The sequence below is a fragment of the Canis lupus genome, chromosome 8 (assembly GCF_003254725.2).
Source record: "Canis lupus dingo isolate Sandy chromosome 8, ASM325472v2, whole genome shotgun sequence".
NCBI classification, from domain to species: domain Eukaryota; kingdom Metazoa; phylum Chordata; class Mammalia; order Carnivora; family Canidae; genus Canis; species Canis lupus.
The window spans coordinates 36383464-36408320 of record NC_064250.1 but is presented as its reverse complement, the minus strand read 5'-3'; the positions used below and the strand labels follow the sequence as shown (position 1 = coordinate 36408320).

The window sequence follows — 24857 nt, the reverse complement described above, 5'->3', positions numbered from 1 at the left end:
ATTACAATCAGTCAACTATGCCAAGATCCACAGGGACACATTATTCCAGGATTCCCCAAGGCTCTGAGACCATCAACAATGGGTGTGGCTGCTCACCTTCTTCATTTGATAGTAGTATCCTTAGCTGTTCTACAGATTAAAAAAAGTCCTGAAATCCACCTTTGATCACAAGATTAAAAACAGTGAATACAGGCATGCCTTCTACCTGTAAAGCATTTATCAACCGTCAGCATTTGCCCTTGAAAAACAGTGCAGACTCAGTTCTATAGGTTTCTATTTGAATTGTTGCCCAAAGCTTACAAATTAGTTCCCTAATGTGACATAGTAACTGAGGAAATGGGCGTAAAGAGCCTCAATGCTCTTTCTGGCCTTCGAAGTCTACTTTTTGTTTCCTATTTGTACTGGATGAGAAGATAGCTGGTTTCACTTGATCGGTGAGGAATGCAGCTTTTCACGTTCCCCCTCTTCTCCACATTGACTGAAAATTGAACGTAAAACTTTAGGACTTCCCTATAACAATTAAGAGATGATTCCTTCTTGCTTTGATTTTGCTTCCGTCAAGAACTACTTTTAACCTTTGACCTTGAACATGCAACAGGAGATAAGGAGGGGGAGTTGTAAACAATAGCATTCAGAATTCTTTCAACCATCTGTGCAAAAAAGGGAAAACTACTGTTATTGAAAGTTTCATTCACCTCCTCTTTGAAAAAGAGGGATTTTAAAGAGATATTTGGGGAACAGACTAGCTAGAAAAACAACTTTTTTTTTTAACGTTTATAGGCAATAATTGAATCTCAGAATCAGACCAATGAGGAATGTTTTCTGTAATCAATGACACAGAAATTTTCACTTTTCCCAAAACAAGCGGTCCCACTAACACAAGTGAAGCATTTTGGGGTGTTGACCTGACAGGTTAATGCTTGATTTGTAGACATAAAGTGGATCAATTCTCAAGTGACCTATTTTGGTTAAGAGCCTACAACAAATAGTTGTGGCCTCAAATCAGAGAATAAACAGGCTTGGTAACTCGCAGCATCTGGTGTAGACTGGTGACAAGGCGGGGATTTAGAGAGGAGAGCCTTGTCTCTGAACCTGTGGGTGCCCACATTTCCGCATTACAAACTGTCCCTAATCCGCTTTGGTAAACTGCATTCCTGAAGTAATAACTCATGAGAGATGAAAGAGTCGAATTTCCTCAAACAAAACTCTCCACGTTTTCTTCTAGTTGTAGGAGAGAGTTCCTCTGTGAACACAAGAATGGGTACTTTAACTTCATCTTCTAAGTAGAGGTAAAAGACTGAACCGAAAAACTATTTTTATAGGCTCTAGCTTTCTACTGAAAACTATATAAATCATAGTAACAGGCAACTTTCTTTTTCCAGTCTTTGCGGTGAACTCTAAACAAAACAAGTCTTTACGGGAGGCCTCTTGGACTTCCTTGGGGCAAAATTACCATCTAAGACGATAAAGGAATTACCCTGGATCAAAGGGTTATTAAGAAGAGACACCTTTGATGAGAACATTCTTAGCAAGGCTGTTTGCCCAGGCATGTGAAAGAGCTAGCAACCTGGCTTCAGCAATGACCAGGGTCAGCACCAACAGAAAGCTTTATTCTAGATCCTGTCTCTGGTGGCTTGAGCACTGGGTTTTTTATTAATAAAGAAGGAAATCACAGCTCTGATTTTTTTTTAATATTTTCATTGAAGGCAGTGGCAAAAGCATTGCATAACAGAGACTGTGACAGCTTGGCGGTGTATGTAGGGCACACGCGCTCCAAACAGGCAGGGACATGAATACATTCCTCCCTGTGAAAAAGCCAAGTGAAACTGTCCCAGGATGCATCTTGATCTGCCTTCCACTGACCTGGAACTCAAGTGTGTGATCCACGCTCTCTACAAAAAGGAGTATGTACGTATTACCCTAGATGCAGAAAGCCATGCCGTTGGTTAAGAAGGTGGATGGAGTTGGGGACAAGGACAGTAGAGCTGAAGTTGCCTGAGACCAAGAAGCACACAGCCACTTATTCCCAACCTCATCATAAGCCCAGCCTTTTGCTGAAGGCCCTTTCGAGCCCGGACCAACATCCCCTTCCAGGCTTACCACCCCTTCAACACAGACCTATCTACTCAGTGCTCTTCCTCCAGACTCTGACCGGGTCACTTCGCTCACCAGGAATGACTTCTTGTCTTCCTATACCCAATCCTCAAAAAAGTGCTTCCTCACCAGAAGCTGCCTGCAGACTCCTCCTGCAGGCGGCCTCTCTTTTCCTTCTTCATTAGGAAAAGAAGAGGTTCTAATGCTCCTCCATCTGCAGCACCTTCACAATCTTGCATAATTATTCAATTGCCTGGGTACTTTTGCCCTCTATCTCAAGTAGAATGAATTTCTTAGTGCAAGATTTTGTAGTTTTATATACTCCCAGGATCTCTCATAATGAACATCTAACACCCATTAGTGATATCCTTGCAGATTACACTCATACGCAACTGAAAATTATAAAATGCAAGTTAAAGATCCCTGGTTCCCATTTCTGAGTGTCTAGGATGCAATGGTTCAATGGGACTATCTGCTTCTCAAAGGCCATATCCTCGTGACAGCTGTATTGTAGTGGCCTGGCCACAGAATAATTTTTGAGTATTACTATAAGCTCCAACACTATATACATAAATTTGGGCAACTTCATTCTTATTAAATATTTTTAGCAGACACTATTCTAAATTAAATCAGAATATCTGGAGTGGGGACCAAGAATCTGCATTTTAAGCACTAAGAACCAGTACCCTAGCAGGAAGGGCACATAAATAGTTAAAATACAAAAGCAATAGTTGCCTTCTCTCTAGTCCACATGTCTATGGTGCTATAAGGCCAGAGGAGGGAGTCTGGCTGGTGCTGAGGAATCAGGAGTGCATTCAGAGGAGGTGATGGCTGAACTGAAACTACAGCCTGAGCGGCAGTGTACCAGGGTACTGGAGAAGAAGAAGAAATACCCAGGGGAAGTCTTTTTGAGTCATTCACACTCAGCCACGCTCCTACTTAAAAAACATTCATGTGGCTGCCTTCAGGCCACAGGGCATACTGGCACACCTGCAGCTAGTCCTGCGCCAACCAAAACCTTATCGCACTCATCCATCCCTGGCTGGTCCTGGGGTCCATGCCTGCCCTAATCTCTGCCTTCCTCTTCCCTCCTTACTCTCTCACCCTACTCCCAACTAAAAGGACTTCAGGACTTGCCTTATTGACCCTTATTCAAGTCAGGGTTTGACTGTTCTCCTAATAGTATCCCCAGCACCAACATCAAAAGTCTTATCACATAGACTCACATTTACCTGTTTAGACTGTGAACTAGAGGTGTGGCAGGAATGAATCCCCAGTGCCCAGTATGTAAGTAGCAATAAATTAGTGAATGGATTAAATCATGCTCACATGAAGAAGTTAACAGAAGTATAAAGAGCTTGCCAGATTCAGGTACCTATGAGTAGTTTAGTACTGCTAAGCCACAGTGAGTTATGAATGACTAGTAGGAGAGGAGATTTTAAAAGAAGGTTAATGCCAAACCTACATGGGAAGGAGAGTGACCTTCACAGATCATAGAAAGGCACTGGAAGGTTTCATATAGAAGAGCAGTGTTACAAGATTCCCTAAGTTCTCTCAAGAGAAGACCAAGAGAAACCTAGGCCACAGAGCTGCTTCATCATGATTACATGGAGAAGACACATAAGAATGATGTATGCATGATAAAGGTCAGAATATCTTCCACAAGTTCTAGCTATGAAACCTATTAACCTTATAGTATTTATTTATTTATTTAGTTAGTTAGTTTTTATTTATTTATGATAGTCACACAGAGAGAGAGAGGCAGAGACACAGGCAGAGGGAGAAGCAGGCTCCATGCACCGGGAGCCCGACATGGGATTTGATCCCGGGTCTCCAGGATCGCGCCCTGGGCCAAAGGCAGGCGCTAAACCGCTGCGCCACCCGGGGATCCCAACCTTATAGTATTTAGTTTTCATATCCCTAAAACTGGTTGCATATTTTGATGATGATAAAAGGTGACAAAAGGGCAGAGATCAGGAAATGCAGCCACTTATTAGGGCACTGGGGCAAGGGGTGGGGGAAAGATACAGCATCCTGGGAGGCTATTCCCTTTTCAAAACACACCAACTATGTCCCTGGGTCCCTCCTAAAACCACCTACTAGATATTATCTACTGAAAATTAGTCCACACCAGAGATTGAAGTCAGTCAAACTGATTTAACACATGCAAAGAGTAGAATTTCTTTTTCCAAATATTCTTACAGCAAGCTTCTCCATCACAAGCCAGAGAATGTTGCAGGAGGTCTCCAGTTGCTTACCCTAGTTCAAACCCAAGTTGTCCTCCTGAGCTCCCATCCTCCAATCCATGGAGGCAGTGACAAGAGAGAGGAGGAGGATGGAGGGGTGTTGCAACAGGCTCTTACACCTCTGTAGGACTCCTGAAGCTTTGCTGGTAATGGGTTTTTCAGAAGGGTTGGAGATCTACAGATGGACATTTAGATAAAATGGGTGCTGTTCACTCCTGTGTTCCCAAGGCTAACTGTAGTGATCACATGATCTTTGGGGGAAATGAAACATTTTTCTAAGTGAAAGAGACCATCGCAGGCAGTGAAACAGATTGTTAGGACAAGGGGTAGGTCCTCAAGTTAGGTACAAGCTCTCCATCAATTTAATACTAGACTCCAGCTCATGGGGTGAGAGTGAGTTTGCTGGACAGATGAAAGCTAAGCCCTCCAGGCAGCCAGTTCTCTCCCTCCCTGCCTGAGCCACACATCTTCCCACAGGTGAGAGTGACTCACTGAGCGGTATTGTTCTTTATACTAACTGACACCCACGTACCTGGGGTACAGAGTCTGCCTGTGGGACAGGCTTCCATAACACCTTCATCAGCCTGGACTCATGAGCAAAATATAGGAGTGGCACGTGCCAAGCACCCAGAAACACCCCCACCCCAACCGATGCTGAGAGTGGCAAGGGAGAGGAGACCACATGGGGCTTCTTCTCCAAGGAGAGGTAACGTCATTCACACATGTGTATACAGAAGCACACTTTACTCTCTAAGTACAAAGGGCAGACAGGTAAAAATCCATCCAATGACTTTAAAACAACTATGGTCCAAACGGATTCAGCTGGAGTCTGGGTGGAAGAGGCTGCAGGCACTAGCCCATGTTTCCAGCCCTCCATGAGCAAAGCCAGTTGTGCTGAGTCTCATGGAAGCTAGGGTTCACACAGCAAAGGTGAGCTCCATCACTGGGCTGACAGTCACAAGCCTTCAGCTCGTGTGTCTGACAAAACAGGACAAACTGCAGTAGCTAAATCCCAGGAGTTAGGTCAACAGCACCCAAGCATCTCTCTTCCCTTAGTCTAACATCCAAGTACACCAACAAAGCATACCTACATACATGTACAAAACCGTTCTATTTAGATTCAAAATACCTGTGGATTTGTCTAATTTGTTTTTTTTTTTTTTTTTTTTTTTTTTTTTTTTTTGCTTTGTTTATAACTAGGCTTACAAATGACAACCTACCCCTCTGGGATGACAGTAGGTCAGAACGCCACACCAGTTCCTCAAACAGTAAAGGCCAGGAACCCTGCATAGAGTTCTAGTGGAGTTCAATCTCACTTCTAAAACATTAGTTCTTCTTAAAAAATCAGTTTTATTTATTGTACTGAACTGGTCCTTAACCAGGTGTGATTTTGCACCTACCTACATTTGGCAATGTCTGGAGACATTTTCCGTTGTTGCAACTGAGGTGGGGTGAGGTTTGCTAGTAGCACCTAGAGTGTAGAGATTAGGGATGTTGCTAAACATCCTACAACACACAGCACAGCCCCCATGACAAAAGTTATCCAACCCAAAATGTCAATCCTGCTGGTTAAGAAACCCTGCAGTATTTAGATTCTGTCAATTTCATTTGGGGGGGAAAAAGTATTTTGTTGCTTAAAAATAAGTTTGAAAACTTCTGCTCTAAGACACCTGCCTGGACCCAAACTATTCAACAACATGATAAAGCCTCTTTTGTATTGGCTTCAAAGTCCTAAGATAGTACAGATTTTCACATCAGACATTTGCTTTTAAATTCCTATAATAGGTCTAGCTGCTATAAAGAGTGAAGGCTCTTTTTTTTTTTTTTTTTCTACTAAACCCTGGGAGGGAATCAAGGAGCTCTAGCCACCTAGTAGGACCTAATGCAAGCCTCCCACTGTGCTGGTGTAGAATCTAAATAACTTCAACCAGAACAGGGAAGATCAGATGGTTGGTCCTGAGGGTTGGTCCTGATGGGAAGCCACGGGTGTTGGCTCCATAGAGATCAGCTCTCCATCAGTCAGGCAGAGAGCCAGAAGTTAAATATATTGCTTCTTTTAGGAAGGAAAGTGAACAATGGCCTCTTCATTTGAAACCACAATGGGAATTTAGGAAGGGGCAGAGCATAATTCCCAGGATAGAAAATGGCTTGGGCTCCAGCATTACAGTCACTGGTCCTGTGGGACAGACCAAGAGATGCTCAGCCACTGCTGGTGAACTCTCTGATTACTAATTCTTATGCAAAACCAAGGGGCAAAGTGTTACCTTTTGATACCAAGCAAAGGGATAATCCCGATTCTCAGGTCAAAGGAATAAATACAGTTGTCTCTTCTATCATGAAGGCTTCCTGATATTCTGAGGGTCTCTTGGGTGTCTCTCAGCAAACCAAAGTGATAGCCCACACTTAGGCTAATCCTTCAGATACAAAGATAGAACCCACATGACACATCATGCATGGCTCTCTCTCTCTAAGCCCTGCTTCATCTTCCATCCCCCTCTCTCCCCTAAGGCCAGCAGGCCTTCTCCCAGGAGGCACCCCAGGCCCCTTGTGCACTAATCATTACATGTCATGCTGAACTATTGTTTATGTGACCACCTTCCTCTCCAGGCCGTGAGTTTTTTCAAAGTAGCCTGTGTCCTACTGCCTGGCACACCAGGGACTTAATATTTAATGAACAGATGAATGACCTTGACCTGTCAAACATGCAACATGCTCCAAAGTATGACCTCCCCAAACCCTATAGAGCAGGCCAAACTCTCCCGTACACTGTACGTGCAGCTTGCAGTGTGTGAATGTAACTGCAGAACTCGCTTCAGTAAACACAGCTAAGGAACAGGATAGACCTGTGCAGATGTTAGATCTCTCTCCAGGAACCATTCCATATGTAAAACAATTGGAGGGTGGAGAAATTCAATAAACAGCTGCCCTTTGAGGTGGCAAAAGACACACTCTCCCTTTTCAAGTGTAATCAGCAGGTCGGATGACCTTGCCTCAACCCTTTCAGCAGAGAAACAATCCTGGTGTGGCTTCCTCATCAGTCCTTAGAAGCACACACACACACACACAGCCCTCACAGACAATAATTGCAAACACAAACACACTCTCAACCTAGATGCTTTCATTTAGACTATAGAGTCTTAGAAGATAAAGATTGAGGGGGCGCCCAGGTAGCTCAATCAGTTGAGCATCTGACTCTTGATTTCGGCTCAGGACATGATCTCAGGGTTGTGAGACTGAGCCCCACCTCAGGCTCCATGCTCAGTGGGGAGTCTGATTTATGTTCTCTCTCTCCCTCTGCACACATGCATGCTCTCGCTCTCTTTCTCTCTCTAAAATAAATAAATCTTCTTTAAAAATTACACTATTTTTTCCTTTTCTTTTCAATAAAACTGGCTTACTGGGACCATTCCCAAACTGGGACTGAACACCTTATAAGGGAAGATCACTCCACAGGTACCATCTCAGAGTACAAAATATGTCGACATATACACAATTAGTATTTAGATACTTCTGGATATTTTTTAATCCAACTAAAGACTTCACAGAATTCATCAAATTTTGGCATTAAGTACATTAGTAATCCCAGGAGACGTGGCATCAAAATAGGTGCACATATACAAGACTCTGGGAAATGTAGTAAAGGCCTTGATAATCAACCTAGGGTTAGAAACCACTAAGCCAACCCATGTAAAGAGTTTCTTCCACTATGCTGTACTAACAACCCTGAAAATAAGGCTCTTTTGGTTCAACTGATAATGAGAGATCAGGAAAGACTGCCAAAAGGAAGATGCTAATAGGGGTTCTATTCGGTAAAACCATCTGGGGTACAGACAACAGGGAGGAAGTTCTTTCAAAGAAGTCTACTCTGAGGACCAGTCTTGCCTTGAGAGACTGAAATCGCAATCACTGACTAGTGAAGGGGCTTAAATCTACATCCTATACTGGACCCCAGCCCTTCCTTTTCAGGTATGAGGAATACTGAAAGGGAAAAGACAGGAGAAAGAATTTCAGAGCCCCAGTGTGGAGCCCTCATAAAGGTCATATAGAACTAGGCCTTTTTGATTTTCTAAGTGTAGTGGGATGTTGGGTGGGGACCTTCCTCTTATCCCAGACTGTAGCTGAGGACAAAAGGCACTAAGTAGCCATAATCTAAATTCTGAAAGCCCCCTCCCATCAGGGCTTTCTGGAGAGAGTACCTCTACTCCCCAATGCACCAGTTCTGCACCACTCCCCTAGTCAGAACAAATCTAAAGAGTAAGAGGACGTCAGCATTAGAGAGGTGTGCAAGTCTGAGGAGAGAGACTGGAGCTGAGGAGAGAGACTCCAAGAAAATCACTCTTCAGGGACAGGCAAGGAGAAGAAAAGGAGAGGAAAGGGAGATGGGAAGGACGGTAGGGAATGCTGGATCTCAAGATAACACTTCACACTCCTTGAAGGGGGATCAAAAGGTACAAACTTCCAGTTGTAAAATAATTAAGTTATGGAAATGTAATAAAATAGTGACAAAAGTTAATACTGCTTTGCATATTTGGAAGTGGCTAAGAGAGTAGATCTTAAAAGCTTTTATCATAAAAAAAATTTTTTTTTCTAACTATGTTGGTGACATGTTAACTAGACTTATTACAGTGATTATTTCACAACATATACTAATATCATACCATTTCATTGTACATCTGAAACTATTCTCATGTTATATGTCAATTACTCCTTAAAAAAAGAAAAGACTTCACCCTCTTCCTCACTCCAAGCAGCTAGGCCATAGCTGGGGGAGGTGAACTAAGGAGTATAACTGAATATGACTAAAGTTTTCAAAATAAACAGGATTCAATCTAAAACACTAATATAAGATTACCCATCAGCTGACAAATAGACAAAATGTGGTATTTACATACGGTGGAATATTATTCAGCCTTAAAAAGGAAGGCAGTTCTGACACATGCTACACCATGGATGAACCTTGAGGCCATCAGGTTAAGTGACACAAGACAGTCACAAAAGAACAATACGGTATGATTCCACTCATATAAGATACCCAAAGTAGTCAGATTTAGAGAGACAGAAAGAAGGGTGGCTGAATGTGGGAGAGGGGGGATGGTAATATATTATTTATTGCACAGAGTTTAGATTTTGTAAGACTTCTATTCAGTTTCAAAAAGAGTTCTGGAGATGGATGGTGATGGTGGTTGCACACATAATAATGCAAATATAATAAATACCACTGAACTATACACTTAAAACAGTTAAGATGGTAATTTTTCATGTAATGTGTATTTTATCACATGAATGTGTATTTTATCACATTTTATCACAAGGCTCCATGAACCTTGAGGTTTTCCAGTCTGTCTAGAACTTAAACATACTGAAAGTATTGATGGATATGTTAATTAACTAGGTGGTGGAAATCTTTCCATAATGTTTATGTGTATCAAATCACTATGATGCACACTTTAAATATCTTGCAATTTTGTCTAATGTACTTCAATAAAGCTGAAAAAAATTGAAGGTAACAGGAAAGTTACAGAATTGGCTCTATATAGTGTAAAGGAATCCACTACCCAAGGGGAAAGAAGATTTTACATACCATTATCTAAAGAAAGTGCCATTAAAATAATTCCTGTAAACACCCCCAGCAAGAATCCTCATTAAATGGATTCCATATCCTCATCTTTTAATAGCTAATCCTATCCCCTAGCTCTCCTTCTAGCTATAAATAAAAGTCTGGATGAAGCTTCTTCCAAAAATACCATTTCTGACATGATGACTTAATATCAAAGTCAGAAGGATAGAGGTTCTGCAGATGCTTATTAAAATGGGAAATGATAGGAACTACCTCCCCTTCCACCTTCTCTTGGCCTCACTTTATACCCTCACATCCCAGCATGTTGAGTGGGTAGAGTACACTGCTACACAACAGAACGTTAACTTCAAATTGTTCTTGCTTTAGTTGGAGAGACAAAGCATGTAGGTGGAGAAATGCGCAAGTTTCAAGCTTGGGTGTCCAGGAGAAGAGAAGTAGTAATGACAGAAATGGAGTAAGCAGAAGGGATTGATAGGAGAGGAAAATGATGACTGGGGTTGGAGCCCTAGGTGTTTGAAAGATACCACAGAACCAGGGTTCATGGGAAGAAATGAACTCAAAGATAATAAAAGGTAAAAGGTAATTTCCTCTTCTCTCTGAAGAGGAAAAGCTTATAAGGATGAGTGCCCACTTTTAAGACCTAGAATGAGGAATACAGGCCTGTTAAAGACATAAAGACAAAGAGATGGAGCAGGATCAGATTAGCATAGCACCTCACAGAGTAGGAATGCTTTTTGTCATCATATTCAACATTTCTTATTCAACAAAATGCGGGAATAGAAAACGTATATATTTGCTAATTTGAAGAATGAATGAATGCCCAGGTGGGAATGCCCCGCATGTGACTGGATGCAGGAAGCTGACACTCACAAGAGAGTTCTGGGCTGCAGACATAGACTTAGGGGTAGAGAGCGACAGGCAGAGTGAAATCCCCAGATGAACACATGTGAATGAGAATAGCAGTGGGCTGAACACTGACCCTGGTGAATACGAACTGGAAGGAGAGAGAAAAGCCCAAAGATACAAAGAAGGAAGAGTCAGGGAGGTGCAAAGATGATCAGCACACTTCAGAAGTCAAAAAGTGTAGCACCATGAGTTGGAGTGATAAGCATTATCATATGCAACCGAGATGTCCAGAATGATAAGGACTACTGCTAACTGGACTTGGCACTACAGATGTCCTTGGTGACTTCATCAAGAGCTACTTGAGTAGAATAATGGTGAGGAAAGCCAGAAAGCTTCAGTAGCAGTTGGAGGAGAACAGAGAAGGCAAAGCAAGGGAGAGAGTGTACAGACTATGCTGTCCAGAATTAGGATGAAAAGGATCCCTGGATGGCGCAGTGGTTTGGTGCCTGCCTTTGGCCCAGGGCGCGATCCTGGGGACCCGGGATCGAATCCCATGTCAGGCTCCCAGTGCATGGAGCCTGCTTCTTCCTCTGCCTATGCCTCTGCCTCTCTCTCTCACTGTGTGCCTATCATAAATAAAAAATAAATTAAAAAAAATTAAAAAAAAAGAATTAGGATGAAAAAGAAGAAATAAACTGGAATTACCCCATGAAGGTGCTGGCGGACTTTTAGGATGAGGAGGCTTGGCATGTTTACAGGTTGGAGAAAACAACCAGGAGTAAGGGAAATGGAGAAGTTAGAGTAGGGAAGCAGAGTCCTTGAAGAAGCACAGGTCTTTGGCAAAAAGGACAAATATCCTCTGGGACTGAGGCTAAGGAATGAGAATGTTCTCACTCACATCCCTGGGGATCTGTTTTCAGGGAGCCTACCTGGCTCAGTCAGTAGAGCAAGTGACTCTTGATTTGAGGATCATGAGTTCAAGCCCCATGTTAGGTGTAAAGCTTACTTAAAGAAATTTTTTTTTTAAACTTGGGGATCTGTTCATCTGGGGATTTCACGCTACCTGTTGGTCTCTACCCCTGCATAATGTCTGTAGCCCAGATCTCTCTCTTGTGTGTCAGGAAAGTCACATCTGATGTGATTTTCTTGATTACATAGGAAACAAGGCCACCTGCTTACAGTGAAGGCACAGGGTAAATAGGGATCTTGAAAAGAATGATGAAGTTTGAGTCATCGTTGAAGGGAATGGGAGAAGGAGCTATAGGTGCTGACCACCACTCAGAATAGGGAACACAGACTCATGGTGGTGATTCAGGTTCTCAGAAGGAGAGTAAGTGGAACCAGATACAGTAGCAAGGTCACAGTGGAAGATTGCTGAGAAAGGACAGATACATTTCACACTGAGGAGGTATGTGAGTAGGAGAAAATCAGAGACAGAGAAGAGAGGAAGTGGTGAGGAGTAAATACAGAGTATTTATTAAGACACTTGGCTATAAAAGGAGGAAATGGGATGGTAGCCAAGGATCAAGTGAAGAATTTTCTTGCATCAGCATCACCAAAGAGAAGCAACCCATGGGGAGTAAGGGACTGCACAAGGTGTAGTCAGACAAGTGAGGAAGCGAGAATGCTAAGAGGGCAGAGAGGATGGATCTGCCCAGGGAAAGGGTATAGTCTCTGTGAGAAGAGAGGTTTCCTTGGCAACCAGCGGAAAAGCAGACAGGAGCCGGCCATACTGAAGGACAGTGGATACATACAGATAGAAGTCACTGCAGGATTTTTCTCAACAGAGTATAGAACCAGAATTTGGATGAGGAAAAAAAGACAGGCTTATAGATATAAAAGTTTTTGGAGTTCCTGAAAAACCCACAGAAGCAAACTCAAGATTTCTGCCAGGTATCTGGTTATACACCAAGAAGACATACACCAATGGATCCAGCATAATTCTCTGTCCCAGGAGCAGCACTGTTGGATGATTGCTCAGGTCTGGCATGGGCATGGCAGGCATGAAGGAAGGTCAAGGGCTCAAGTAACTCCTAGGCACCCCTGAGTTAGCACTGCAGTAATGACTCTGGGGTCTGGGCTCAAGAAAATACTGAATGGACCAGAAAGAGCTTAGGAGTGATACACATTGGTAGGGGCCAGGTTTGGGTCATATGGATTTGGTGGAAACTAAGGATTGATTGAAAAACATGCCACATTTGAGATCCAATTTGTTTCCTTTTTTAAATCTTTCATTTCTGGGATCCTTGGGTGGCGCAGCGGTTTGGCGCCTGTCTTTGGCCCAGGGCGCGATCCTGGAGACCCGGGATCAAATCCCACGCCGGGCTCCCGGTGCATGGAGCCTGCTTCTCCCTCTGCCTGTGTCTCTGCCTCTCTCGCTCTCTCTCTGTGACTATCATAAATAAATAAAAATAAAAAAAATAAAAAAATAAATCTTTCATTTCTGTATTTAACTTTTGAACATATGAAATAGTTATCATAACTTTTAATGTCTTGTCTGCTAATTCTAAGATCTGTGTTAGTTCTGGATTGCTTTCAACGGATTGATTTATCTCCCATAACAAGTTGTATTTTCTTGCTTTCTTCACACGTCTGGTAATTTTTGACTGGATGCCAAACATTGTGGATTCTACCTGTTGAGGACTGGATAGTTTTGTATTCATATAAATATCCTTGAGCTTTGTTTGGGTACACAGTTATGTTACTTGGAAATAATTTGATTCTATTGGATCTTGCTTTTTAGATTTGCTAAGTGTGCCAGAACAGTGCTCATTCCCCATAAGGCAGCCAAGACACTTCTGTGTACTCAACCCAATGCTCCATGAACCTTGAGGTTTTCCAGTCTGGCTAGTAGGAACAGGCATTACTCCTGGCCCTGTGTGAGCACTAGGAACAGTTCTTCATGATCATTCTAGATGGCTCTTTCCCTAGCCTCAGGTAGTCTCCCCATACTGACCAGCATTCAGCTGAATACTCAAAGGGGGCACTTCCTATATCTCTGGAGTTCTTTCTCTGGGCAACCGTCTCCTTCCTGGTATTCTATCCTGTGTCCTCCAGCTGCCTTACTCTTCCTAGACCCAGATCCATCTCCTCAACTCAGTAAGTCCACTGGGCTCCACCTGAGAGAGGGGAGGAGAAAACATCCAGGAATATGAGGGAGCTGCAGAAGGAGCAACTTAGCCACAACATTCCCCACCCTTTATATTCCACGGGCTAGAAAGAACTGGCATTAGAAGCAGGAAGCAAGCACCCAGATCTTGACTCTGTTTGTCTTCACAGGCAGCAACCCCTCCCCAAGACCCCTCCGGGAAAAGAGCCTTTAAAATATCTTGGTGACACCTGCCACGTTTCCCAGAAACAGTTAAGCCTGCCTTCGGCCCTTTGGATTCATACTATTCCACCTGCTAGCACCATGGAGCCAAGTAAAGAGGCTAACTAACCCCAATCCACATAAAAGGTAACTGTTTTTCAGTGCATGTTCCTCCTTTGCATGCCACAAAATTGCAATTTTGCCTCCAAAATATGCAGGAGATATTTTAATAATTAAGTAGTAGATTTAAAATGGATTTTCACTTGAATATAACACCATCTTTAATTTAAGATGGTATTGGGTGGTAGTTAAGCCCTAAACAAAACAAGCCAGCAAGCAAACAAACCCTGCTTAGGGACTCAAACAAGAGACACCATCTGGTAATACAAAGACAACCAAGCCTGTAAAATTAAAACCACAAAAGTCAACACATACTTTAACTTATAAATGAGAAAGTAATTTAATACACTAAACGCAAATATTTGGGGAGAGACCAATGCTATAAAAATATCCACATGGAGTCAACCAACCACAATTTGTGAATAAATAACAAAGTGAACAACCAGGGCTGCTCCAAGTAGATGGGCAGCACTTAGGTCAGACTGGTGACCAGATGTAACAAAATCCTGGTACTGGGACATATGTGGGAGATACGAGCCAATGCTGCCTGGTAATTTATAATGTCTTCCCTGGTATTTAATATTCGATCCTCTAGAGATAAGAAATTAACAGCAAATAGTTCAATCTTTTTTAAAAACACACCTTCTGGGACTTAGAAATGTCTTGTAAATATTAACTCATTCATCTTAACATAGCTATTAGGAGAAAACACTCATTGCAATTGTGTATCTGTGCTAAACTTAAACTATGCTAAGAAAAAAAAAAAAAAACAGCTGACCATGGGGGGCTGGTTTTTAATGATCCCAAAAAATAATTCCTTGGACCCACTGCTCCCTAGGACATGCTGGAAGGGGAATAGACCTCCAATCCCTATCTGTTGTCCTATGTCCCACCAACATTTATATGAAGCATCCATGGTAGTAGTGGGGCTGCCTATGATAGGGCTGGTTTCTCTTTTTTCTCTCTCTCTCTCTCTCCCTCTACCTCTCCCTCTCTCCCTCTCTCCACAATCCATGATACAGTCAGTCATCACAAGGAGATGCCAGCAACATCAATCCGGGCATTAATTGGATCCTGAAGAGAAAGTGTAGCGTTGGTTCTAATGGGCAGATTTAAGAATAGGAGCAACGTATGTTCCCAAGGATCCAGCATGCAGGAAAACTGAAAAAGTAGTGCTCCCCTCACAAGTAGTGATCCTTCCACATATTCTCTCCCACCCACAGCTTCGCTGATCATAATTCCTACCCAAAGCACTTCAGCATACACACCAGGATGTACTTTGTACCCTCCCAGAATATGACGTACATGTGAAGTTCAATTGCTGTCTAGGATTTGAAACAATGGCCAAGAAAAGGGGCTTATGTCATAATATTTTTCCCGGTGAATTTTAGATGATTCACCACAAAGTATGCAGAGTAAATTGGGCATGGATTTCCTTCCAAAATGGGCAGGCACATAATCTGTATCAGGTCCTAACACAGTCCTTTGTGGGTATGTGCATGTTTGTATAATCTCATGTAACCTTCCCAATAATCCTAGGAGTAGATGCCACTATCCCCATGTTTTACATATAAGGTGACCATTGCTCAAGAGCACACAGCTGGGAGTATAGGAAGCAGAGCCAGGTCTCTCTGATCTAAAGCCCATGCGCTTCTACCACCCACCCCACATCTCTAGCACAGTAAGAGATCCCCAACAGCAAATTCCAGGGGATTCCACCTGTAAGGTTCTGTTAAGGAAAGGATTGACACTAACACCAGAAAATTAGTTTGGAGGGCATTCGTGAAGCTGGAAGTATCACTAAAAATGACATATTATCTAAAAAGCTTGACTTATTTCCTGCGTTAAAAAAACAACAAAGATTGCTCTCCCTACCCTTCCCCCCAGACTCCCCAGACTAATGAGACTGCATGACCTCAGACTGGAAGCAGAAGTGCTACTGGGGTAGGATGGGATGCTCTCTCCACAATCCATGATACAGTCAGTCATCACAAGGAAATGCCAGCAACATCAATCCGGGCATTAATATAACACCAAGACAGTAACCTTTATGTTATTCAGTAAGGCACAAGTGTTTTTCAGCTGAATGTTTTTGCTGAGTCCAGCAAAGAACTGATCCTTCCCCTTAAAAGATGACTAAAATTGTCCCCAGAGGTACCGCACAGTGCTGAATACACACACTGAGCAAACACTCAGATACAAACTCAGACATGGAGACATGGAGGTGTCCAGTAAGAGGGGATTCGGACAACAAGAGGTTCTGGGGAAGTTGGTGCCCTGGAGAGCCCTGCCCTGTCTGAAGAGTTCATGGTGGGGAAATTCCAAAAACACTGTACCATGCCACACACTGGTCCATGGGCCCATTTGAATTCAAGAGCAGTTTCATGATCCCTGGTCAGAGAAAGAGGACCAAACAGACACAGACAGCACACAGTCAGTATGCTGCGTATTAGACAGAAGGCCCATAAAGACTGGATTTAAGCTGACCTTTGAGCACCCACAGAGGCTTGGATCAAGAATGGAGGAATGGGAGGCCTCCAATGGAAACACATCACACCTGAGGCAGAGGCATGAAATAAGACATGGCCTGTCACTGGGACATTTGAGCAGTGTTGTGAAACTGTCATCTCTGCATCCTGGCTGAATGCTCCCACAGGGTCCTCACTGAGGGACTAGTGGGAAATGCCAGAGTACTACTGAATCATCACGTATTAATATATTTCACAACACTGAAGAGGGTTCTCTCCCAGAATTAAGCTTCAGTCTTTGTCAGTGAATCCTTCCTAAAGTCCTCTATTAGAAAGAATTCCGTCGGGCTCCCGGTGCATGGAGCCTGCTTCTCCCTCTGCCTGTGTCTCAGCCTCTCTCCTCTCTCTGTGTGACTATCATAAATAAATAAAAATTAAAAAAAAAATTATAAAAAAATGGGATCCCTGGGTGGCGCAGCGGTTTGGCGCCTGCCTTTGGCCCAGGGCGCGATCCTGGAGACCCGGGATCGAGTCCCACGTCGGGCTCCCGGTGCATGGAGCCTGCTTCTCCCTCTGCCTGTGTCTCAGCCTCTCTCCTCTCTCTGTGTGACTATCATAAATAAATAAAAATTAAAAAAAAATTATAGAAAGAATTCCTCCAGGTATTGTTACCTGGGCAGATTTTCTTTTCTTTTTTTTCTTTTCTTTTTTTTTTTTAGTTATGAAAATATCACAAGTTTTAGAACAGTTCCATCACCTCTAAAAGCACCACTTCCATCAGCTCTAGGCAACCACTAATCTACTTTTTATCTCTATTGCTTTGTCTGTTACAGGCAGTTCATATTAATGGAATAATACAAAAAATATGGAATGCTTCATGAATTTGCATGTCATCCTTGCACAGGGGCTATGCTAATCTTCTCTGTATCATTCCAGTTTTAGTATATGTGCTGCAGAAGCAAGCATACCTGGATGTATTTTAAGTAGGTGTTCAATGTGATGGTGGTACCCAGATATGTAGTCCCTTCTACAGAATGGCACCTAAACAATTTGTATAAGAGTTACGATACCCTAGGGATCCCTGGGTGGCGCAGCGGTTTGGCGCCTGCCTTTGGCCCAGGGCGCGATCCTGGAGACCCGGGATCAAATCCCACGTCGGGCTGCCGGTGCATGGAGCCTGCTTCTCCTTCTGCCTATGTCTCTGCCTCTCTCTCTCTCTCTCTCTCTGTGACTATCATAAATAAATAAAAATTAAAATAAAATAAAATAAAATCCTCATAATAGTAATATTGATATAGGTAAACAGACTGAGCACCTTTAAATTAGTCCCTTCTCTGACATTCCTCCCTGCTTAAAACTACCCTACTCCTGGGATCCCTGGGTGGCGCAGCAGTTTAGTGCCTGCCTTTGGCCCAGGGCACGATCCTGGAGACCCGGGATCGAATCCCACATCGGGCTCCCGGTGCATGGAGCCTGCTTCTCCCTCTGCCTATGTCTCTGCCTCTCTCTCTCTCTCTCTGTGTGACTATCATAAATTTAAAAAAATAAAATAAAATCTTTAAAAAAAAAAAACAAACTACCCTATTCCTGCCCTCCAGGTGAATGGTTGCTGTTTTCACTTTCTGAGTATTAGAAACATACCATGCAACAACATATGCAATAAAAATCAGGTACCAGATAAAAGTGAGATCTTGCAGCTGATGCAGGTCATGAACCTGACTGACAAGCTACTCCAATCACAGTTTGACACAGTAAATCCAGATAGAGATCCATCACCAATGAAGCAAAGATCAACACTGATGGAGCCATGACCAGCCTTTGGAAAAATCGATGACGCCTTCAAATATTTCTGCAAACAACCCTCTTCAGGACAGTGTTGAAAAAGTCATCATGAAGTGGAAAATGTTATCATGCCTTCCAATCAGTCAGGAAAGTACACAACTGAGTTATTTAATCTGTTCTTGGTTCTAAGAATTAGCATAAAGGGGTCGTTATAACCTAAACACTAATGTAAGAAGAAATGGACTTTCTTAATTTCTGTCATAATTTTTAAAGGCAGAGTACCAATCAAACCTTTTAAAACATGTATTTTATTTTAAACATCTTATTTATTTATTCATGAGAGACACACAGAGAGAGAAGCAGAGATATAGACATAAGCAGAGGGAGAAACAGGCTCCCCACAGGGAGCCTGAAACAGGACTCAATCCCAGGACCCTGGGATCATGACCTGAGGCAAAGGCAGGCGCTCAACCACTGAGCCACCCAAGTATCCCTAAAACATGTATTTTCAAAATGTTGGCTTCCATTATAACTGGAAGCACTTTAAATTGCCTTTTCCTGAACCTGATTACTCTAAAAGTAGGGAAATCTGTAGTCCAACAGCTGATAGGTAGGGCAGCTACTTATCTTTCCCAGCCTACCTTTGCCACTTTCAAGCCTGGCTTGAGTCTCAGCATTAGCCTTGAGTGTTTGCAGCCATTAGAGACACTAGCAAGGCCCTTAACCTCTGAGCCTCATTTTGTCCTCCTAAAAGCACAGGAACTGTGTAACCTGACCTAGCTTTGTCATGGTATTTTTAAAGCTCTTGGGAAAAAAAAAACAAAACAAAACAAACAAAACAAAACAAAAAAAAAACCCTGATGTTTTATCAACTCTTAAAAGACTACACCAAAGTAATATACTCCCCTCTGTGTTTTTTTTCTACTTTTTTTTTTTTTCAATTAGCAAAACTTCCAGTCGCCAAAACTTTCCATTAATCACATTAAATGTGATTTGGGATACAACAGGGGTGTCAAAATTTGGTCAATCATTAGAACCAGGCAAATTGTCAATTAGGAATCTGTTTCCCAGGCCTCTTCCTCAGAGATTCTAATTCAGTCTGGGGCCTGAGAATTGCATTTTTCAAAATTCTCAAGTGATTTCATTGCTCTAGAATAGATCCTTTCTTGCCATCTCACAGTTTTTAAAGGCTCTATTTTCAGTACTTGATAAATCCCAATCCAAGGACTCAAATATTGGAAGTATACTCATTTACACGAAACAGGAAGTATCATCAAAACTCAGTTAAGAACTAGCTTCTAAAAGTTATGTACTAAGTCCCTACAGCATGCCCAGACCAAGTTTCAATCTATTTACCTCCCCAAATGTTTAACAGATGTATCACTAACATTAATTAAAACTTCATAATAAATGATAGTTCCCACCATGCTGAAGAACAGAAGACTCCAGCTAAGCCTAAGTTTTCCATGATTTAAGTGGGTGAGGTACATAAGAGTAATTTCTTATTAACCCACAAATAGATTTGAATGATAGCTAATTATATTGAGAGGTGCATGAACTTGTTATATATCTCTAAACAGTCGATTTAAACTTTTAATACTTACTAAGCTGTGTAATGGATCCTAATTTAGCTTAGAACAATGGGAAACCACAATTGAGTTCAGAGAACTTGGGAAAGTCTTCATGATGAACTTAAACTATTTTAGCCTTTAGCAACTTACATTAAATCATTGTAAATGGATGTAATACGGTGCTCTTGGAGACCCCAGCCAAAGGGGAAAATCAGCCAGTATCAAATATAGGTGAACTTCACTTAAGCAACATGGCATGCTCCTGAATAGGTAAGTGACATTAACAGGGTGTTGACCTTGTGCCAATAACGATGCAGGGCACCTCCCCAGGACCTCAAGCCCAGCCATGTTCCTCAGCTACAACTCAGACTCACCAACCATCCTCCCCGCCGACACACACATACAACTTAGGGTCTTTGTACTTCTGTTCCCTCTTCCCCATACAGCCCCACAGTCCACTCCCTCTCTCCTTCCAGATCTCTGGATCAAAGGTCATCTAATCTGAATAGAACAACACACACAACCCTTCTCTCTGTCCTGACTCTGCCTTATTTTTTCATAGCACTTACCACCTAGCATATTACATTAATTATCTAAGAGTTTGTCATCTCCTGCACACCAAATTTTGAATTCTGTGAGAACCAGTGTCAGTGCATAAATACCCCCTGTGTGTATAAATGGATACTCCTTTTGATCCAGTGGACCCAAGTGGTAATCATTTAGAAGTATTGCTCAACATGGTACATTTTGTAACCAAATGTAAATTCACAGAGGCAGAAACTGATTTTCTCCAAAATAATGTGAGAAATTGCTACTTACAAAAATCTAAGGCAATCTATGACATATGCAAAGAATGTGCCTGCAAACCTAGGCTGCTATGCCCCCACCCACACACTTATACTCTCAACCTCCTGCAGGGTGTCACTCAGCACTGACTTGAGGCCCTAAAGAGCAATCTCAAACATCAAATGAAATCTTGATGCCCAAGATCAGTTTCAAGGGAGAAGGAAGAAATGGGTCTTCCTCCTCTCTACCTGCCCACTGACAACAGGGCATTACTAGGGAAGATCTAGTAAGAAAAGTCATGCCAAGATAACTGGCTGTTCATTTGAAACAGAAAGAGCAGAGATCAGAGGTCCCTAGAAATGAGATTGAAGCATAATGAAAATAGACTCTGGAGCAATTAATTTTTCTATCAAAAAATTAAATCATTTCTATTTTATACCCAAATCTCAGTTCCACTGAGAGAATACCACATTAAGGTAATTTTAAAAAATGAAGTTTGTAATAAGCGAGTGCCCCATGAAGCAAATCTACTAATACTTCCATCCACAGATCTCTGAGCTATTTTTGAGGTTTAGCTTCCAGTGCTTACACCCCTGACCACTTGCTCAGAAGTATTGTGACTGCCTTGTTCTGCTCGAATCAAGCAAAAGTGCAGCATAAAGCTACCCTGAACAGCCATTTCCAAAGTTAGAAACCACCAGAGGCTTCTGGTTGTTTGGGTGTCACTTCCTGACCTTCCTATTTCTATGAGAAAGGGCTTGTAACAAAAACTAGCTGAAAAAGCACATTGCACAGTAAAAATAATTAGAACAGGATTATGGGTTCAAAAAATCACTGAATTATTCTTTGAGAACTAATTGAAAAATTCTGAACAAAACCATCAATAGTCAATGAAAATAAGAGAAGCAGTCAGGATGAAGCCAGTGATGACTGTGGTATAACTATGCAAATACAGCTATCATACCCTAAGTTCAACTTAAATGTTTTTTAATTCCTTCTGAGTTCTAGTTTAAGATCTGCGTTAAGAGTACCTATTGATAATCATGGTAAAACTTGAGCAAATCTCAAGTCCAATCTTCCCAGAACTCTCTGATCCATGCCTAAGATCTAAGAATATGGGCCCTTTCCCAAGTAAACATCAATCTTCAGGTTTAAGAACAAGGAATCCAAGGAAAGCCTTACAAAAACAGATCATCGCAAAAGATGACACAACTCTGAGGAGAATGATTTTATACACCTAGAGGACCATATTTCTTCGGTAGAATAAAAAAGAAAAGACAAAATGCCTCCCAGACAACTGGGTGGCCTAGAAGGATACTGTACCGGACCTCAGCATCGCAAGCTGAGCTGTGCATGGGTTTATTATCCCAGGAGACCACACTTATTATCCAGGAGACCACAGCCATCAGTGTCTCTGTGCTAAATTCACCATTTACATCCTGAGCATCACATCTGCCTCAGAAATTTGGTGTGGGTAGCAAACGACATAAGATAAGGGACTGCATGAATATAGAGAGGTTACCAATTATTAGGATAAGAAGCCATCCAGTTTCCAGAGAGAAAATAAAACAAGGGCTAATGCTGCTATTTGTCAGATTACAGCCTAGCCCAGTATCTGGTCCACAGAAGCATTTAATAAATGAGCTGGCTGTGATGGAGCAGACAATCTATGACACCAGACAATTAGTCTTGCTCCCTTAAAAATATCAGTTCTTCCATTTCTAGTTATCCTTCTTTTCTCCCTTCCTCAAAGTCTCTTTCTTTCTTTCCTGCCCTGTCTTCAAGCTGGCATTCACTTCCAGCAGTAGCCATAGAACTGCTTGGACAAAACTGAAATGGTCACTCATTTCTCAGGCTGACTATACCAAAGGAATAAAAATTTTTATAAGAGCTAAATTTAAAGCAAATTAAATCGACACGCTGTCACCTAGCATGAAACACAAGAAAGAAATCCTGAAAATTAACTTCCAACAGAGATAACTCTTTTCCCTTTAAAAATGATATGCACTGTGAGTAGTAGATACAGTGAGAAACTGTGGGTTGCAGCTTTCAAACGGTAACATGTCTCATCTGCCTTGCTGCATGTGGCCACAATGATTTAGCCAAGAACTTCACTATTTGTAAACCAATGGTTTGACACAGGAAATTTGAGCTAAAAACTGAGGCAATGGTAGAAAGAAAAAGAAAGAAAGAAAGAAAGAAAGAAAGAAAGAAAGAAAGAAAGAAAGAAAGAAAGAAAGAAAGAAAAGAAAGAAAAGAAAAGAAAAGAAAAGAAAAGAAAAGAAGAAGAAGATTAGAATCTTACTCTACACAATGATGCACTGCTTTGGCAGAAAGAATCAGCAGATACCAAAATTCAAGTATATCTTCCATATTCTCCTTAGGAATCAGTCCCAAGTAATATAATAAGTCTGAAAGAAGGGAGCAGTTCAAAGTTTTAGCAAAGGTTTCTTTATTTAAATATTTTATTTATTTATTTGAAAGAGAGAAGAGAGAGAGAGAGACCACAGGGGTGGTGGTAGGAGGGGGCAGGGGGAAAGAAAGAGGGACAAATTGACTTCACCCTGAGTGCGGAGCCCCTCATGAGGCTCAATCTCACGACCTAAGACCAGGACCTGAGATCAAATCAAGAGTCAGAGGCTCAACCAACTGAGCCATCCAGGAGCCCCTTTAGCAAACTTTCTAGACAAGCATCAAATCCACCAATGACAGGTGTTTTGTCAGGTGGTATTTTTGTTTGTTTTTTAAGAAGTGACCTTTCTCCCACCGAAAACAAAACTGGTACAGAATACCTTCAAGCATGCTTGGGAAATTCTGGGGAAAAAAGCATGCCTACTCAGAACTTCTGTCTTACTATTTTCATAAAGATACTTCTACCATTAATTCTTTTGATTTACTTTATTCTTTTAGGAAACTATCTTAAAATTAAACTTTGCAAGTACAAAATGTTATGTAATTGTTAGTAGGAGATGATTTACTTGTCATTCATTTTAAGTAATAATTTTACGATGGAATGAAGGGCATTATCTTACTCATCTCTTCCTACCTGCAGTTTTTGACTGTCACGGCTTAATATTTATTTAGAACTTTTAAACAAAAGTACTGAAGTACCTTAGTCATTTAAAAAAATTTTAACTTGCCTCTTCATAATACATTAAAATTGGAAATTAATGATCAAACATATACAGACCAAAAAAAAAAAGAGCCAACACCAGCTTTAATTTATAAAAGAGGAGAAGCAATATGGATTTAAAGTTAAAGGATCATTTTGATGTTATAAAGGCAATCCAGATTCTTTTATTATATTTTATTTATTTATTTATGAGAGATACAGAAAGAGAGGCAGAGACACAGGCAGAAGGAGAAGCAGACTCCATGCAGGGAGACTGACATGGGACTCGATCCCAGGTCTCCAGGATCACGCCCTGGGCTGAAGGCGGCGCTAAACTGCTGAGCCACCCGGGCTGCCCAAGGCAACCCAGATTCTGTTTTTTGTCTAGGAAATAGATAATGTTTTTAATGTATAGTTTTATCTTAATTTTTTACTTCTTATTAAATACAATTTCAAACACATGCAGAAGTAAAAGAGTACTTTAAATAAACCAGTATGTAACCAACACCCAGCTTCATCAATCAATTCATGGATAATCTGATTTCATATGTACCCCATTCCCTCCTCCCACCACTTAATTATTCTAAATTAATCTCAAGTATCAAATAATTTCACCAGTAAATACTTCACAATGTATCTCTAATAGATGCCCTTTTTGTTTTAAACAACTGCAATACCACAATCATACCTAAATAACATTAACAAATTTTTAATATCATCAAGTGTCCAGTTACTGTGCCCATTTCCTTGGTTGTCTCCTGAGAGTTACTGCTTTATAGTTTGTGTTGAATTGGGATAAAACATGGTCCATATACTGAAACTGGTTAGTATGTCTCTCTTCTGTTATTTTGGTTTTCTCTCCTTTCTTTTCTTCTAATTCTTGGTTGAAAAAAAACGTCTCTCCCATGACATCTTTTTCTTTTTTGAGAGAGAGACATGTCAGT

General features: G+C 41.6%; 1 protein-coding gene and 1 non-coding gene across 2 annotated transcripts in view; both read right to left on the bottom strand.

Annotated features, from left to right (window-relative positions):
- Positions 1-24857, bottom strand: part of PRKCH (protein kinase C eta) — a 233676-nt gene that overhangs the window by 132453 nt on the left and 76366 nt on the right. The gene's annotated exons all lie outside the window — the stretch shown is intronic.
- Positions 17522-17624, bottom strand: LOC112658092 (U6 spliceosomal RNA). Its single transcript, XR_003135497.1, has one exon. It is a non-coding gene; the product is annotated as a U6 spliceosomal RNA (small nuclear RNA).